The sequence below is a fragment of the Peromyscus maniculatus genome, chromosome 4 (genome assembly GCF_049852395.1).
Source record: "Peromyscus maniculatus bairdii isolate BWxNUB_F1_BW_parent chromosome 4, HU_Pman_BW_mat_3.1, whole genome shotgun sequence".
NCBI lineage: Eukaryota > Metazoa > Chordata > Mammalia > Rodentia > Cricetidae > Peromyscus > Peromyscus maniculatus.
Window position 1 is genome coordinate 93,388,101 of NC_134855.1, and position 14,691 is coordinate 93,402,791.

Genomic DNA, 14,691 nt, shown 5'->3' on the forward strand with positions numbered 1-14,691 from the left:
GTACTGAAGAATTTGCTACCACCCCAACCCTGGTGAGTGGATATGTATAAGAGTTCGTGGTCTCTAATGCCACTTCTATTTCTTAAGTATTTGTGTTTTTTTTAAATTACTTTTTCTTACTTACATTCAACTTTCCAACTAAGACATCCCCAAGTGAAGGACACGTAGAGCAGGTTATATGTCACCCCTGAAGTTGATGCAGCGCTGTGCACCTAAAAAGAACCTTCAGTGTGTGTGAATGGCGGTGGAGGAACAACTTAATAGGGTGTTGTGGTTTGGATGAGAATGGGGTCAGATATTTGAATACTTGGTCCCCCATTGGCGGTGCTGTTTTATGGAAGTTCGTGAGGTGCAGGCTGGAGGAACCACGTCACTAGCGACAGGCTTTGAGAGCAAAACGCCTTCCCTGCTTCCAGTTTGTTCTCTCTGTTTTGTATTCTCATTTAAAGACGTAGGCTCTCAGCTTCCTGCTCTGGCCACCACACCTGCTGGTTCCTGCCACGCCTCCCCGCCGTGCTGGACTCTTATGCCACTGGAACTGTAAACCCAAATAAATTTTCCTCTACATGTTGCTTTAGTCATGATGTTTTATCACAGCAACAGAAAAGTAACTAAGAAGGAGGCTTAATATAGGAGAATCCCTTGTTCTGGGGGAAAGGGTCAGACAAAATGCGGGATCATGGTTTTGTTTTTTGTTTTTTTGTTTTGTTTTGTTTTTGATATTTCAGGAGCAACATCTGACTCTTGCCTACATTGCCTCGAAATAAGAAAGCAGTATAAATTATTCTAAGGAAAGGGCAAGTTCAAAGGGTAAATGTCACTTCTTTACTGTGAACTAAATGTGTGGCACAATAGGACCTTGAAAGGTTACACATAAGTTAAGACTTTATTTAATTAAGCAAGATATCCCTGATTATCATGAAGTCACCAGTGATAATGTTCCTTATCATTTTGTGGCCTTTTGGAAGAAGAGCAATGGGAACAGAATGGGAAGAACAGTCACCAGAAGTTCAGCACTGGGCAGGGCATAAAGAGGGTGCCATGGTGATGGAGACACTAGCCACATGCCACTCTCTGCTTCAGGAAGGACACAGTGGCCTAGCAAAGCCATTGAAATCCATACCACAGAAACTCATAGCACCTCATCAAGACTTGAATTTATTCTCATCTCAACTTCCTCTTACACCCTCCAAGAGAAATTGCTTTAGGGTTTTATGTTCAGTTAGTCCCATGTCTTGTGTGTATCAGTATGCTTCTTTCTTTCTATTTTTAAGAGATAGGATTTCTCTCTGTAGCCACAGATGTCCTGGAACTTGCTTTGTAGACTCAGGCATCCTCCTGCCTCTGCCTCCTGAGTACTGCGTTTAAAGGCATGCACCACCATGCCTGATCAAGGAAGATGAGCTAAAACATTAAAATCTGGTTGTCACAGGACCCCCTGCTCTGGGTCCCAACAGCCACACTGGGTGGTACATCACTTCGTAGGGATGCACATGGCTCAGTATATTTCTTATTACAAGTTGGAGACTCATTTATATTTCCCTTTAGCTGTAAGAAACAAATATACCTGGCCTTATGCTTGTTGGTTTATTTTAAAGAATGAAGTCTCTCATGTCCCCCAGGCTGTTCTCAAATGCCCAGGCTCAAGTGATCCTCCTGCTTTAGTCTCCTGAATAGTTACTACTACAGAAATATGCCACCGAACCTGGCTGATGTGTTCTGTGCCAATTAGGTGAACTGGAATGCTAGCTTACAGCTCAGGCTTTTATGAACTTGGTTTGTGGCACCTCAGACTGCTGGATACACCTGCAAATCTGAAGGTTCTATCAAAAAACTCTGCCGAGGTGAATAAGCCCAGTGATGTTCTCTGTCTGTCAGGACACTAGCAGATCTCTCTAAGTGACACCCAAACCTAGGCATCGTTGAGTCCCCTAGAAAGTTTGCAACACACTGCTACTGTGCATGTTGTTAACAATTCATCACTTTTCTTGTTTTCTTTATTCCTTGGTAGGTAATCAGCTTGGAGATTTTTTTGTTTTATTTTATTTTTTGTGTGTGGCATGTGTGTAAGGGTATGTATATGCGTGTGTGTGTGTGTGTGTGTGTGTGTGTGTGTGTGTGTGTGTGTGTGCAGATGCCATGCAAAGGCCAGAGGAAGAGGTCAGATATCTTTCTCTATCATTCTCCACCTTATTTTCGAGACAGGCTCTCTCAGTAAAATGACAGCTCATCATTTCAGAAAGAGTGGCTTGGCCAGACACCTCCTATGATCCAATTTCTCTGCCCTCCAAAACTAGGCTCCCCCTGATCATGCCTGTCTTTTACATGAGTGCTGGAGGTTTACATGTGTGTCCTCTTGCTTACATATCAAGTGCTCTTACCCATCTCCTCATGTTCCCAGTTTAAAGGTTGCAGTGGTTTGAGGAAGAAATGTCTTTTATAGCCTCAGAGTTTTAAACACTTGGTCCTCAGTTGGTGGCCCTGCTTGAGGAGGTGCAGCCTTGCTGGAAGTAGGTCACTGAGGCAGGATTTGAGAGTTCGAAGCCTTGCCCCACTTCCTGTTTGGGATTGGCTTCAGGTTTGCAGCTGAGGCGAGTCTCAACTTCCTGCTTTGGTGAATCTCAACTTCCTGCTTTGGCTGCCTGACATCCCGCCTCCCTCACCGTGATGAACTCTTCTGTGGTGGTATTGTGTTCCCCAAAATATTGTGCACCCTAATAAACTTATCCGGGGTCAGAGACAGAACAGCCACTAGACATAAAGGCTAGAAAATCGTGGCACTCACACCTATAATCCTAGCACATCAGAGGTAGAAATCTCTCTGGATCTCTGTGAGTCCAAGGCCACATTGGAAATGGCAAGGCTTGGTGACACAGCCTTTCTGGGATTAAAGGTTAAAGGCCTTTAATCCTAGAAAGCGAGCCTTTAATCCCAGGGAGTGGTGGTAGAAAGCAGAAAGGTATATAAGGTGTGAGGACCAGAAACTAGCAGCATTTGCCCTAGTTAAGCATTTGGCTGGTTAAGCTTTTAGATTTTGAGCAGCACAGTTCAGCTGAGAGCCATTCTGGATGAGGACTCAGAGGCTTCCAGTCTGAGAAAACAGAACCAGCTGAGGAACTGGCAAGGTGAGATAGCTGTGGCTTATTCTGCTTCTCTGATCTTCCAGCAATTCACCCCAATACCTGGCTCAGGTTTGTTTTTATTAATAAGACCCTCTAAGATTCATGCTACACTCTTCCTCGGAAGCATAAGCCAAAATAAACTCATGGTTTTGTTTTGTTTGTGTGTTTGTTTTTGTTTTTATCACAGCAACAAAAAAAGTAACTAACACAAAGGTGTAGCCCAGACTAGTCTCGAACTTATGATTCTCTTGCCTTCACCTCTGCACCAGGTTCTCGGCCACAGTCTGCTGTTTGTTGGTTTTGGAGTTCTCCAGTCATGGATGGAGAAAGGTGGTTGTAATTTCTGTTTCAACACGAAACAGGTTTCCCATAAATCCAGGAAGCATTTCATGCCTGACCTATAGATCCAGAGACCCAACTACTACATATACCCCCCCCAACCCCCCCCCCCACATCACCCACCCAACCCCTGCCAAAAGCCTGGGAAGCATCACCACCCTCTCATACTCAGAACCTTCAGGCAAATGACAGCAAAAGTTGGTGACACTCTTATGCACTCAGAGAGGAAAACATGAGTAGGAGGTCTCTAGGCTGCAGCAGCCAAAACAAACCCACTGTACCTGTGGATGTGGAAGTGAATTCTCTAATGAGAGCTGTCATATGCTCGTTACTGCAAAATAAATGCCTTTTGGCTGCTTTTTTGCTCCTGATTAAGAAGAAAGCAAAACTGTAACGCAATTCTTAAACAAATTTTAAATGGTATCATCATTGTTAATGCTTTTTTTTTCTTACAATTTAGTTCATCACTGCAGGCAAATCAGGTTCTCATTCATAAATTCTCTGATTGTCAAAACAATGTACATGATCATTTATCATAATGTAATGTATCTTACAGAGCAATCATAACATAAAGAAGACTCTCTCTCACGTAGAGGACAGCCTATTTTGATATATTTTAAAGGCAAACCTTGGTTGGCTAGTCACTAATTTGTTGCTATGAGCAACATGATATTTTATTTTGGAAACCTTCAAGATTCTATTTACTCTGCAGTGTTTTAATCTAAACTCCTAAGATGCTTCTCCTCTCTCTCTCTCTCTCTCTCTCTCTCTCTCTCTCTCTCTCTCTCTCTCTCTCTCTCGTTCCTGTCTCTCTGTCTCCCTCTCTCTGTCTCTGTTTCTTTATCTCCCTCTCTCTGTGTGTCTCTCTTTCTGTCTCTCTCTCTCTCTGTCTCTCTCTGTCTCTCTTCTTTGATATTAGAGGTTTACCACTTAGGAGATTTTAAGCAGTTTTAATCATCTAAAATTTTTTCCATTTTGAATTTTAAATAACCGATAACATTCACAAGTCATACCAGAATGCATAGATTATAATTAAACAGCTAGCATGCCTAGTGGTGACTAGGACATGTACTCTGGCTGACTTACCATGAGAGAATGTAATTAATGGCATAGTCTCAGATTCAAAGACTGTTTATTGTAAGAAAGCCCAGCGGAGTGGATGGCTTAAACTCATGGAACTGTACTGCCTTGCAGGTTCTGGGAGCTAGGAAGTAGAGAATCAAGATGGTAACAAGGTGTTCCTAAGGGCCCTAGGGAAGAGTCTTCAACTACCTCCTCCAGATTCGGATTCCTGGAGGTCCCTGGCCTTCCATAGTTTGCTAACTCCTCCACGGTCTGCCTCCTTTTCACACAGCCTTCTCCTTGTCTGCTCAGTGCCACTTCTCTCCTTATGGGCTCCAGGCATATTAATCTTATTATCTTTCTTAAAAAATAACTTATTTAGCCAGGCAGCAGTGATGCACGCCTTTAATCCCAACACTCGGGAGGCATAGCCAGGTGGATCTCTGTGAGTTCAAGGCCAGCCTGGTCTACAGATCGAGATTCAGGACAGGCACCAAAACTACCCACAGAAACCCTGTCTCGAAAAAAAAAATTACTTAATTTTGTTTTATGTGCATTGGTGTGAGGATGTCAGATCCCCCTGGAACTGGAGTTACAGAACAGGTGTGAACTGCCACATGGGTGCTGGGAATTGAACCTGGGTCCTCTGGAAGAGCAGCCAGTGCTCTTAACAAATAAGCCATCTGTCCACCCCTAATCCAATGTTATCTTAACTTGATATGTATCATCTGTGAATCTTTTTCTTTAGCACCAAGAGCAGCATCGAGCATATAATCAATCAGCCCCAGAGCACAGATTCATGCGGTTCTGCTCAGCACATGAGGCCAGCATAGTGCCAGCCTGTCTGTCACTGGGCCAAGTTCCAGGACCCAGCATCCAAATGGTCAACTTTGCACAGTGCTAGGGCAAGGAAAAAGAAGGCTGTCTCCTTCTGTTACTCTACTGCTAGGAGACTCCAAAGAGTCCCCAACAAGGAAAAGGCCATTTCCTCTCCCCAAAGGAGCCGGTTAGAAAAGGAGAGTGGGGTCGGTGCTGCCCAAAATGAAAGAATTCTACATTTCCATTTTCATGACTGTTTACAAATCGTGTGTGATACTCCCACCCCCACCCCTTAAAAAAAGGATCAAGGGGATTCACCACAGCTTATATGTATGCCAGCCAAAACCACCTGACTGCAGGGCATAATGAGTCATGTCTTGAATCCCAGCACTTGGGAAGCAGAGGCAGCCAGATCTCTATGAGTTTGAGACAAGCCTGATCTACAGAGCAAGTTCCAAGACAACCAGAGCTACACAGAGAAACTCTGTCACAAAAAAGAAAGAGAGAGAGAGAGAAGAAAAGAAAAAAAGAAAATTAAAAGAAAAAGAAAAAGAAACTGATGTGTTTATTCTAAAATTTACATGGAAAGGCAAAGGATCAAGAATATGCAAAGCAATGTTGAAAATGAAAATGAAAAGACTAATCCATGTGATTTAAAGACAGCATAGGACTCCAGCACTCAAGACAGTGTGCTGAGCATCAGTAAACAAATCTGCCCACGAAGCCAGCTGACCTTTGACAGATATTGAAGTCATTTCAATATGGTGTTGGAAGAATATGCATTAGAGGAGAGATCCCTATCCCCTCAACACAGACACACACCTTATAAAAAAAGCTAACTTAGAATGAATAAGATCTAAACATGAAAGATGAATCACAAAATTCTTTTAAGTCAAACGAAAACTGTTTGATCTTGAGAAAGATGTCTTCGATACAAAACAAAAAACATATGTCCTAAGATGATAAATTGGACATCATCAAAACTTAAACTTCCTGCTCCTTGAAAGACACATTAAGAAAATGAAAAAGCAAATCAGAGTCTAAAAGGAAATGTGGCAAACATATCTGACAAAGACTTATGTGCAGGAATTATTTTAAAATTCTTGTAACTCAATTATAAGAAGACAAGGTATCTAATCTTAGAAACCAAGCAAAAGGTGTGGATACTCTGCAGAAGGCAAATTGTATGAAGCATTATTAGTCACCAGGAATATGCAAATTAAAACCCACCATTAGCATTGCTAAAATTTTAAAAAGCTGACAATATGAAGGTTTGGTTTGAGTACAGGACAGGGAGAATTCTCCTAGATTGCTGATAGGAAAGTAAAATCACATAACCATTTCAATATAGTTTAGCAACTTCTTCTAAAAATGTTAAATACACGTTTATTCTATTACTCAGAAATCCTACCCTGGGTTATTTATCCAAGAGGATAAAAACCTGTGTCACACAACTTGTGATGAGTATGTAAAGGAACTTTTAATAGCAAAAAACTGGGAGCAATCCAAATGTCCAACAGCAGATGGCTAGGGAAACATTGTCGCACCAGGCTGTGGTGGTGCACGCCTTCTAATCCCAGCACTTGAGAGGCAGAAGCAGGCAGATCTCTGTGAGTTCTAAGCCAGCCAGCTCTACAGAGGGAGTCCAGGACAGCCAGGGCTACACAGAGAAACCCTGTCTTGAAAAAGGAGGTGGGGGGGGGGGGGCATTGTGATATATCCGTAACATAGAATACTATTTAGTGATATAAAAGAATATACTGTTTGTACATGCAACATTGTGAGTAAATCTCAGCAATGAAATGCTTAATGAAAATCCCCAAAGAATACCTGTTGGTTTTAAATGCAGCGCTTTTACTCTACGAGGAAAGGTCATGAGGCACAACAAAACCCATTATCAGAACAGAGTTCCATTAGAAGGGAGAGGGGAGGGACAGAAGAGAGTGACCAGGCCTGTGGAAGACATGTGCAGAGAAAGAGAGAGAGAAAGAGAGAGAGAGAGAGAGAGAGAGAGAGAGAGAGAGAGAGAGAGAGAGAGAGAGAGAGAGAGGAGAAGGAGGAGTGGGGAGGAGTCTGTGACGGGCTTTTTAAGGATTCCCCTGCACATGTGCATGTGGGCTTACAGAGCTATGCTATGCATGTGCAGATTTCGAGACCAAGCTGCGAGCATTGTGCAATCACTCAGCGCACGGATGATGAAGACGTAAGACCCCTTGCTTGTCTTCTGAACTGAGCATGTGCAGTCACATAGCTGGAGGAGTGGCCGGAATCCTAACAATACCCAGTTCATATAAAGTACTTCAAAGGTCTACCTAGTCTTTGAGAAGAGGACCCTATCAACAGTGACCTGAATCTTACAGGAGTAGAGGAACTGGATAGGAAAGGGGATAAGAACATGATGAAAATACTTTGTTTTTATTGTACTGGTGATGATATAAGATAGATAGATAGATAGATAGATAGATAGATAGATAGATAGATAGATAGATAGATAGATAGATAGATAGATTATGATTGACTAACAACACTCTTAAAATGGAATTTTAATTATGTGTAAATGACATAAAATGAATCCATTTTAAGAGTATTGTTCAATTAATTAGAATCAATATATATCATGTAATCATTCTCTGTAATTAATTATGTGTAAAGGACACTTCCTTCAAGTTGATGTTTTCAGAACACTGCATTAGTTCGTGGAGATAACCCCATTCAAGGACAGGAGCGATTGCCCCCTCAGCTCCTTGGGAGGCCTATCTCTTAGGCCTGTGTGCTCCTGGCCAATGTGACTTCTGCATTTGAAATATTTGCTTGAAATACCTTTAGCAATATCACTTTACCCTGGTCAGTCCAAAGTAAAGTCATCGCACAGATAGTTTAAGGAAGCTCCTCAAATACGTGCCCAGTCCCAAACTTCAGGCATCCCAGTGACCTCTGTGCAGTTAGCGCCTCCATTCTGGAGCCAGGGAGCTTTGCTTAGGGCTTTCCATTTTCACTGTCAATTACATTTTTACTCTCTTATCTACCACACAGAAAGAAAACAAAAACTAAACAAACCAAAAGAGAGGGAAAAAAAAAACTGTAGTGGACTTGGAGCCAGGAAAAAAAAAATCAACTTTCTCTCCTCTTACACGTCCAGGACTCACATGTTCTTCTGCCTACATTCCATCCTTTCTCACCATCTAACAAATACCATGTGTGCCTCTCACATGAGGACTGTAGCCTACGTTAACAAGTGTAAGGACAGGTATGCTATAGAATTTATAAAAGAGACCAAGCGAGGGTTATTCGAAATCTTTGATGCAAACGTTATGTAGAAACTTTATGTAATTTAAAGTGGACTTCCTACATTGTCGTTAAATGATAAAGTAGATTAAAGACACTACACTCACAGGTGAGTTTTATGATGTGTTGGGTCCAGTAAGATAGCACAAACTAGGTGCCTTGAGGCAACAGAAAAATTGTTGTCTCTCTGTTCTGAAAGTAGGTTTTGGCAGGGCCCTGGCCCCTGCTAAAAGTTTCAGGAAATACTTTTTCTCCTGAATCCTGGTGGCTGCAGTTTTTTGGATTTCCTTGGCTTTGAAATGGTCTCACTGTAACCTCTGCCTTTGTTGTCCTGACCTCCCCCTGCCTGACTCCAGCTTCACCTGGCCATCACCTCTTAAGGGCATCATTCATACAGAATTAGGGCCCGCCCTCTTCCCTCGTGACCTCATCCTAACTAATTATATCTGCAATGACTCTTTCCAAATAAGGCGATGTCTGGGATAACAGGGGTGAGGACATCAGTGTGTCCTTTCAAATGAGTTGGTGATACAGTTTAAACCATCACAGAGGTGAATGGTGAATCCACCCCTTATTTTACAGGACAGGAGAATCCAGGCCCACCCCTTACGGAACAAAAGGTGGGTTTTGAATCCCTGTCTCCATTAGTCCAGTCAGCCGCTCTTCTGCTCAGTGATTTACAGAATACCTAAATGTTCTAGCCTTGAGCTGGACAATGAGGATCCGAAGATAAATTTTTAAAAAACCAACTGCTGTAGAGCTGGGCCTCCTAAGGGGAAGGGAAGCAGCAAACACTAAAACACCCCCTGGCTATCGCAGAAATGTTTCCAAAGTTCAAAGGTGGCCAGGAGAAGGAAGCCACAGCTGTCCCACGGCCTCTGGAAGGTAGTAGCGGGCATTGGAGGTGGGACCTCCAGAAGGGGCACTGTCTCTCTAGAAAAGACAGGGTCAAGAGTCAGAGTACATTCCTTTTTTTTTTTTTTTTTTTCAAGTGAGAAGTATGACCTAACGGAAGACCGGAAGCACAAGATGAATTTATGCTGCTGAGGAAGGACATTAATAGCAGGCCAGTGTTACCAGGTGGTAGGTTACACAGGGTGCTGAGGGGGAGCAGAGGAAAAGCCCAGAAGGTACCTGGAGTTGGATAATGAATAGACTCTTGTATTATGGCTGAGTGTTTGATGTCAGCCTGCCAAATATAAAACCATTTGAAAGGTTTTGTGTTTTAGCAAATAAGTAATAATAATATACATACTGGTGAGAGGGGAAGTATTGTATTCATGGATATGGGAATTTATTCAAAGGGAAGTCTACAGGGGGACATCAATTAAGTGGCCTCCTTAAATTAAGGTAGCTTAATGAAACAGGAAAACAAGAAGAGGTCTCCAGCAGCATCGAAGAGGGAGAACTCATAGAAACCAGAAGAGGGGGAAGGAGAGGACTTTGCAGCATGAAGGATAGAGGAGAGTAAGGACATGCCATTTCGAGACTCAGAGTCTTCAGTTAGGCTCCTCTTTTGTGGACAAATAGGTTTCAGTATGCTTTACAGGAACAGAGGCATGGCGATGAACTGAACATTAAATTAATGCGAGAATCGTGGCGAAGAACAGTAAGTAGATGCTAAGATTTCAGTTGAGCCACAAGTGAGGCCGTGTGGTTTACGATCACTTGATATGACACACATTTAACTGGAAGATTCTCCCCCCCACACACACACACACTTTTCATCTTTATATTTTTTTAAATTGTACATGTGTTTGTATAAGGAAGGCGTGCCTGAGCGTGCGTGGACACAGCGGCATACTCTTGTGCACATGGCCAGGGACAATGACAAGTGTCCTCCTTTATTACTCTGCCTTATTCTCGGGAGACAGGGTCTTTCACTGAGCCTTCGGTCCCCACTCTACCCCCTCCATATGCAGACTTGCAGCCGTCTGAGCAATCCTTCTGTCTCTGCTCGCACCCACCCCCCAGCCCTGAGGTTATAAGGCACAGCTGCCACCTCTGCTTTGCTAAGCGAGTCCTGGAGGTCACAGCCCAGGTCCTCTCGATTGTGCAGCAATCAGCCTAATCCACCGAGCATCTTCTCAGGCTTGGAAATGTCTTTTCTTAATTGACGTTTTTAAAGTTAGTGTACAGAGCCAGGTGGTGGTGGTATAAGACTTTCATCCCAGCACTGCCCAGAGGCAGAGGCAGGCAGATCTCGGAGTTTGAGGCCAGTCTGATCTACAGAGCGAGTTCCAGGACAACTGGGGCTACAGAGAGAAACATTGTCTCAAAAAAACACCAAATAAATAAATATATAAATAAATAGAGTTAGTATACAGAATAATTGGTTTTATTATGATGTTTTCATTCATGTATAATTTGTACTTTGTTCATTTTTACACCTCCCCATGGCCTCTTTTGTCCCCACCCACCTGTCCACTCTTGCTGGTCCTTTTCTTTCCCAAAGCAGCACCTCCAGTAGATTCTGAATATAATAGAGGACATTCAATATTTGCATTTGTTTTGCTCAGAGATTTTAATTGGTCAGAACAGAATGAAAAGTCATTCCCATGCAAGAGTCATTGTGTCTAAAGGGTTAAACTAAGCCAACTTTCCTTGGCCATGAGAATGGACAGCAACTCTCCTGAGAAGAGGAGCACTGTTTGATACACATCTAGCTAGGGAGCCCTTGGGACGAGTGTGGAGATGACAATGGGTATCCAGGACCCCAGAGTGGCTGGGTGCAGGAATCATTTCTCTTCAGTGTGTTCGGTCTTCCAAGATCTTCATGGTTACTTCAGCTCCACCACAAGAATTTCATTAGCACTGGCCCTCTGCAGAGGCGAGACAGTTATGTAGCTTGATCTGCTTAAGAAGCCTCCTGGCAGTAGGATCAGGGTCCATCCCTAGGGCATGAGCAGTCCTTTTGGAGACCACTGCCTATGGTGGGACACCTTACATAGCCTTGGTGCAGGAGGAGGCGCTTGGGCCTGCCACAACTGAGTGTATCAGGCTCTGCTGACTCCCCACGGAAGGCCTTGCCTTGGAGGAGGTGGGAATTGGGGGCGAAGGTTGGGAGGTGGGAGGAGAGAGGGGAGGGGATCTGTGGTTGGTATGTAAAATTAATAGAAATTTTCTTAATAACGAAAATGAAAAGAAAATTGAAGATTGTCAGTGCAAGATACACCCAAATAAATTATACAGTTAAATCTCATTTTTCCAAAGCAACTCCAATTAAGTGTAAACCTCCATTTACAGGGGAAATTGTACATGGAGGCCAGAGTGGTGTACCTGGTAACTCCATTTCTACATTTAAAACTGCCTGGGTCCCACCCACAGTCAGACCCACAGGGCTGTCCTTGACTGTGAAGATGGAGGTTCACTTAAATAAATAAACAATAATGCTCATCATATATCCATGTGTTCCTCCACGAAAAGTAAGATAAAGGTCCAGGTTTCCCCTGTTGCTGACTGTGAGGAAGAACACATATCTAGTGATTTTAAAGGCTTGAGTGTCTCCGCTCCTCCGTTTTGACTTACAGCTGTCAGCCTCACACAGAATCAGTGTGTGGACCTGGATGACCCATAAGCATTTTAAGAGACTTTCAAGGGAGTTCATTAACCACTGTTCCACTTCTAAAGCACATTCTGATAGAATCTGCCTAGAATTCCCCAGAAGCCACCACATCCAAATCTTTATCAGTTTCATATATATACTCTTTGGAACCATCTGGTTCAGAGAAGAGTTCGGAACAGGGCTCCTAAAAGTTCTTCTGGCAGCTCTATACCTTTTGATGATAAAGTGGTTTTTCATGGGACTGGAGAGATGGCTCAGCGGTTAAGAGCACTGACTGCTCTTCCAGAGGACCTGGGTTCAACCCCTAGCATCCACATGGCAGCTAACTACTGTCCATAACTTCAAGATCTGACACCTTCACACAGACATACATGCAGGGAAAACACTAATGCACATACAGTTTTTAAAAGCAGTTTTTCATATTATCCTATGGTTTTCTCTCAGCCTTATGATATCATGCTCTGAAATATATGTGTCTTTGTTTACCCTGGTTTTGCATTTTGTAATTAAAACACATTCAAGCAATCTGCATTTAGCAATCTTTAGGCTGTAGCAATACTTGTTTTTAATATTCCCATCATGAACATCAAAATATAACATGGTTCTATCGAAAATGAGTTTTGATGTCAACAAAATGTTTGGGACAATGTTAGTGCTTATTGGCTCCAGCTTATTCTACCACTTTCTCTGCAAAGCAAAAATACTGTATTAGCAAATAGACAGCACACTGTGGAAAATCCGTTTCCAAGGACGGCAGTGCAAATGTCGTACCTTGCTTTCAGGTTCGGCAGATTTTTATCTTGAGTATAATAGCTCCAAAGATTAACCAGCCATTTGCTCTGTAAGCTTGAACACACAGCTCACAGTGGAACAGAAATCGGTGTTTGGAGTTCCTGCATAAAGTGCTATTCAGGGTAGCACCACAGTCATTAAAACACAGAGTTAGTTTTGTGAATGGCATCAGTGAGCAATCTTTCTGATGTAAAGAAAGCAGTAGGAATAAACTTTAAGTCAAAGGCAAGTTCTTCTGGTCCCTCATCCACAATGTTTATCCCAGTGGGATATGATACAGTCTGTGCAATTGCTATGCTCCATGATAATTATAAAGAGCAATAACATGTGGTATGAATAGAACGTGTAACAAAGACCAGCAGTAGATGGTAAAATAAACCACTGGTTATGTCAAAACTAATAACTTATTTACTCAGGCAGAGTCAATGAGTTAAGCGGTCAGATGAGCCCCGTGTTTAAGCCTCACTAATAGTACACATGGCTTTTCTGGTTCATCATTTTCAACAGTTCCTTCTGAGCCATTTTAAGGATTATGTGCAATTGACTAGGTTTCATTAATGGCTTATGTGAGAACATATGTTCATATCTTGGAAGGAGGGTCTAAGACAGTCACGTGAGCAACTATAATTTGCCCATTTGCAGCTTCCAGGAATAGGTAGGGTGTCCTAAGACCTTTTGTCATAAACAGCATTCCCTGCGGAAGAAAACAGCATCCTTCTTCTGTAGAACTGGAAGCAGCTGTGCAATGTGACACCTGAGGCATCTTTAAAGCATTAAGGCCCGCGGTGCGCTTTGAGGAGCTGCCGCGTCTCATAGATCTCCTCGTCGTACTTTGATCTAATATGCAGATCTCTTCTTCCTATTGGAACCTTTACGTTTTTATTTATAAATACACGAGGGGATCCATTTCAGACATATGCAGCCACTAAATTACGCTCAGGAGTTGAAACAGTCGGCGCTCATGTCACGAACCGAGCTTCCTCCTTGATTAGAATGCTATTTATTGCCGCCAGCTGCACTATTTAGCTAAGAAAGTTCTTGACACTAGCGATTGCTTTTCAGCCCCACTGCTTCCGGCTGCTCACAGGGGCTTCTATTTCCACACGAAGCCACCCCTCTCAAGCTCTTCTGCTCCACAGATTCTTCCTGTCACCGTGATGGTGGAGCGTGGTGGGGGAGGGGGTCGCACCCCCTCATGTTCTATGATCTCCCCCGGGGCCTGTAAATCGCCATGGCTTTGAGATGTGTTGTCTGAGAGCACGGGCCTGCAAGCTGTCAGCTGCATTCGGGGAATCTACCCAACACACAGTGATGGACCTTTGCAAAATTAGGATGTGAATTTAGCTTGTGATCGGATTAGGATTTTTCAGAGTCACCACGTGGATATGAGAAAAGAAGACTAGTGTGGTGGGCACTGGGCTCTATTGTGTCACGTTTGAGAGCAAGGACAACTAGACAAAGGTAATTACTCTTCTGTTAAAGGCTATTATTACATGTGCATGAACAGTTAAGCCCGCTGTTATTTTCTCGGCTGCCTGTGCCGATGGCACCCAGACCATCCAAGCAGGAAAGGTAGAGAATAGGGGTCTCAGCTCATTTCCCGTTGCACAGTAAGTCCACTTTGAAAGGTAATCTTCCAAACCACAAATGTGTGCCCCAACACACCAGCGAGTTCCATTAGCTGTTGACAGGATCTGTGTCCGTATC